Source organism: Zalophus californianus, chromosome 11 (assembly GCF_009762305.2).
Source record: "Zalophus californianus isolate mZalCal1 chromosome 11, mZalCal1.pri.v2, whole genome shotgun sequence".
NCBI lineage: Eukaryota > Metazoa > Chordata > Mammalia > Carnivora > Otariidae > Zalophus > Zalophus californianus.
In genome coordinates, this window is record NC_045605.1 from 99,935,280 (window position 1) to 99,940,252 (window position 4,973).

General features: G+C 36.8%; 1 pseudogene; it reads left to right on the forward strand.

Annotated features, from left to right (window-relative positions):
- The first annotated feature begins 690 nt into the window (after nucleotides 1-690).
- LOC113913550 lies at nucleotides 691-1,320 on the forward strand (annotated as a pseudogene).
- The last annotated feature ends 3,653 nt before the right edge of the window (nucleotides 1,321-4,973 follow it).

Consider the following 4,973-nt stretch of genomic DNA (forward strand, 5'->3'; position numbering starts at 1 on the left):
CTCATATACTCCTTTGCCTTTAAAATTATTAAACTTTTATGAAACTGATAAGCATAAATTCTCAAAGTCAATTTGATAACAGTTGTCAGTAACTATAAAAATAGTCAATGCTTTGACCCTGTATTTTCCATTCAAGACATTTTTCCTGTAGAAATAATGCAGATAAATACTTATTTAAGGGGATTTTTTTACTTTGTTATTAATAATGGAAACAATTTGAGAATTGCCTAGATATTGCAATTATAAATAAAAGATGGTACCTCCATATGTGGAATTTGTTAGCTATTTGAAGTTATGTTTTTCAAAGAATACTTTGCAGAGAGGAAATGTTAAGAAAAAATACATTAAGACTCTTTCTCTGAATGAAGGGGAGTAAGTCGGAGGTGGAGACAAACCATGAGAGATGATGGACTCTGAAAAACAAACTGAGGGTTCTAGAGGGGAGGGGGGAGGGGGATGGGTTAGCCTGGTGATGGGTATTAAAGAGGGCACGTTCTGCGTGGAGCACTGGGTGTTATGCACAAACAATGAATCATGGAACACCACATCAAAAACTAATGATGTATGGTGATTAACATAACAATAAAAATTAAAAAAAAAAAAAAAAGACTCTTCCTCTGAGCTGTTGGGTTTGTTGGTGTTTCCCTGATCTGGGCTGCCGAGGTCCTGCAGGGCCATGAAGACATCACCATGCCTAAAGCCTTAAAGGGAAAACTTGTAGGACAGGGAAAAAAAACGTCATCCATCCATATAGTAGAAAAGCAGCTCAAATTACAAGAGAGGCCCACAAACAAGAAAAAAAAGGAAAAATTGAAGAATGAAAAGGCATTGCGTCTGAACCTTATCGGTGAAAAACTGCAGTGGTTTCAAAGTCATCTTGATCCCCAAAAAGTAGGATATTCAAAGAGAGTTGCTTGTGAATTAATTGAAAGGTATTTTAATCAGTTCAGCAGTGAACTAGAGCAGACTGAATTACAGAACAGCATCAAAGACAGGCAGGGAAGGCGGCTCTATTCCCGGGAGACAGTCATCAAGCAGACAATGGAGTGTGAGAGACAACAGTACGAAGGATATGGCCTTGAGATTCCAAACATTGTAAATGCAGGTAATCTGAGAATTTTTAGGGAGTGGGATTTTGATCCGACGAAATTGCCAAACATTAAAATGAGAAAAATTTGTGCTAATGATGCCGTCCCCAAGAAGTGTAAGAAGAAAACTGTGACGGCTGTAGACAAAGATTTAGGGGAACTGGAGCTAAAAGATGAATTAGGTGATTCAGATGAGGAAATGACAGCAGTGGCCCAATTGTCCTTTGCTTGAGGTGAAAGAAAATAATTGGAGAGCTTCAAGTTCTGTTTGACCTGATTATGGTAAATAACTGTCCAGATACAAGAATTTGCAATGTGACTTCTTTGATGGTGAGAATCCCATTTGCAGTTTTAAAAACAGTGTTAGGATTTTCATTTAAAAATGAATGTTGCTTTTCATTTACATTAAGTTGCTAAAATAGATATAGTGAAATAAAAGCCCAATCTAAGATCCATTTAATCTGAATTTCCCGGGCAGGGGAAGGGATATGAATAAGGACAGAAATGTTTTGATTTTTTTTCCTCACGTTTACCTCGGATCACCTGATCTCACATTCTGTGGCTTGTATGAGCAACGTGTTTGCTGTAAGGGTCCTATGGATACTTCTTGAGCAGTGATGATAGCAAAATTGGCTTTCAGTAATAGTGTTTCACTAATCTTCCTCTTAAACATAACACCTATTTTCTTTCCTTGTAAAATAAGGAAAATGTGACAGGGAATAAATATACACTGATAGATTGTACGTTATTTTTGTTATCTTTAAGCCAGAGTTAAATGGTAAAGTAAAAAACTTGTGACTATTTTCATGATGTTGGCCTCCCACACTTACTCTGTTATCTTTTGATCAAGGGGATAAATGATTTCAGGTTAACTCTGTTTCTGTATTATTTTACCGCTTCATGAAAAATGATAGCTTTTACTTGTGGAAATAACTAATGATTAGAGAATCAGTTATTGCAATTGTGTTATTTGTGTTATTTATTCTTCTAAGAGATAGGCTAAATGACATATAACTCAGTATTTCAAGTATCAGGAAAGACATGGATATGTTAGAATGTTGTTCTTCATAGAACTTGTTAAAGGCAATTATCTTTTAGGTTATTTTCTAAAGGATACAATGCAAATGTATTTGAGTATCTTCAAGAAAAGAAATACAAAACATTAATGCTGTAAGAGGTTAACTAGATATCAACTAAGTCTTATTAACAATTTATTTAAAATGTTACAGCTTTTTTATTATTGAAAATTAAGAATAAAATTTATTCTCATAAAAAAAGAAAAAACACATTAAATAAATAAAAGTGGGATACAAAATAGTATTGTGTTTTAATTCAAGTTCTTTACTTGGGTTTCTTGAATTGTATGCAATAACTCTCTGAAATACCCCTCTTCTGTCTTGATCCCCTATCTTCTGGATCCCTCAGCTGTTCCCACATCTTTTTATTCTAATGCCCTGAAAATTTCACCTTCCACCACCAGCCTAACTAAATATACCTTTTATTTTTTAACTCATATTGAATCTGGTTCCAGACCCCAAATTATGGCAAGAATGTCTCAAATCAAGCATTGTTAGTGCTATCCCTTGCCCCTTATGGTAAAAAGCCTCAGGGTTTACTTGGTACTGAGGGAAATAAAATGATAGAAGATGCCCCTTCTTCATGTATAGCAATTGCCCTCATCACTGCTGATCATTCTGCTACACAAAACTATTTTTAACTATCAATATTTACTGATTCTTCCACTGTGAGATGCATTGAGCTACATGCATTTTCTTACTCCTCATAACAACCCCTTAAGAAAGGTGGCCAGTACCTCCATTTCTCAAGTGCTTGCTGTGTAACTTAGGAGGAGTCAGCTTTCTCTTATAAAGCAAGATGAAATCCCAACTCTGACATTTGATTTTTCTCCTTCTTTACTACATACAAAATCCCAAACAAGAGACTGTAATAAAGGAGGGGAATGGATTCTATTCTATAAACTGGTCATATTTTTCTGAACTGACCATGTATTTAGTGTCATTTACTGGCTGAAAGTAACTTTATTTCTTGTTCAGCATACTGTGATCTTCTCAGGACATGTTGGGACCATGATAAATTCTCTGGATACACAGACACGTTCAAATTCTCAGAGACTTCCTGATCACTCCAAGATCTTTGTTTCTGAATACAATGTCTTGTTAACATGAACCAAGTATCTGCTTCCAGGCCTGGGGCAGGAAAAACAAGACTGGCACATCTTTGTATGCCAGGAAGTAAAGATACCCATCAAAAGCTGATGGGAATATATCAATAGGACAAGAAGTCAGCTTTCTTTAGCCATAATTGGTAAAATTGGTAAAACGAATAATGGAAGGAATGATTAGAGTCCATTAATCTAAAAATAATCCATGATTACTTATTCATATAAATAAATAAAGATAAATGGATAGATAGATGGATGATAGATGATAGATAGATATTGAGATGATAGGTATATGAGTATTCATTTTTCTATTCTTACAACTTTTATGTTTCAGGTTTTTAAAAATACAAATTTGAGGAAGGAATTGAACCAAGTGACTTTGTTCTTAAATGATTATCAACTATGGACTTCAAAAACTCTCTGAAAATAAAAAGATTTCATCTCTCTTTAACACCAAGGGATTCAATGAGCACTGATCATCCACATTATTTTTGAAATTTAGTTAACTCTTTGACATAGATGGCCATCATGTTCCATTTCGTCAGAATGTTAAATTTTGCCACTTTAATTCCTATAAAAGGTAAATTATTCTGACGTGATGCATAGTATGTATTCTACTAGTAAGTTCCTAATGCTATGTTCAAAACTCATATAATAGTGGTGCTGAAAATAAGGGGGGAAATGTTTGAATTCAAGGTCACCAATAAAATTATTTTAATATATATTTTCAAAACACCTCCAGAGCCTCCTCTATTCACGTATCCTATGAATCACCTCCAGAGCCTCCTCTATTCACGTATCCTATGAATCACCATAGTGAATTCCTATGTCCACCCACGAAGACCTGTCTAGATTTTTCCCCCAAAGCAACTTGCTCTGGCAGGTCAAATCTTCCTTCTTCACTGTGACTCACACACACACACACACACACACACACACACACACACACACACACACACACAGACACACTCATACACATGGACTTAGGGGAAGTACCATCAAGATTTTGATGAAACACAATGCTAGTTTTCTCTTCACCTGAAGAGACATACTTTATGAATCTCTGAAAGGTTTGCAGAGAGGAAGAAGAAAGGAGAATGCAGAAAAGAGAGAGAAGGAGGAAATAAAGAGGCTAGCCTGGGAAAGGAGAAGGAGAGAAGAAACATCAAAACATCAGCTGTGGGGGTGCCTGGGTGGCTCAATCACTTAAGCATCTGCCTTAGCTCAGATCATGATCCCAGGGTACAGGGATCAAGCCCGTCCTCCAGCTCTCTGCTCAGTGGGGAGCCTGATTCTCCTTCTCCCTCTGCCTGCCTCTCTGCCTACTTGTGTTCTCTCTCTCTCTGTCAAATAAATAAATAAAATCTTAAAAAAAAAAAGACATCAGTTGTGGGATGGCAACTGTTTTAATAAACCAACGTTGTTACAATCACATCTCCCCACAAACTCGGCCCCACCCATGCACGGCGGGTATGTAGGAAGGGTGTGTAAGTACTTGCAAACATGGCTTCTGCTTCCAGGAGGCCAAAAGACCTCACACGAGGTTCAGTAGACCCGGGGACCATTGCCAAGGTTCTCATGAAACCACACAGTAAGCTTACAGTGTCTGCCAACATCGACAATGGACTATTACTGAGCAGGAAGCAAAGTCACCAGAAACTGTTAAAACAAACCTGCGGTGACCAGTGGCATGAAGCCACCTG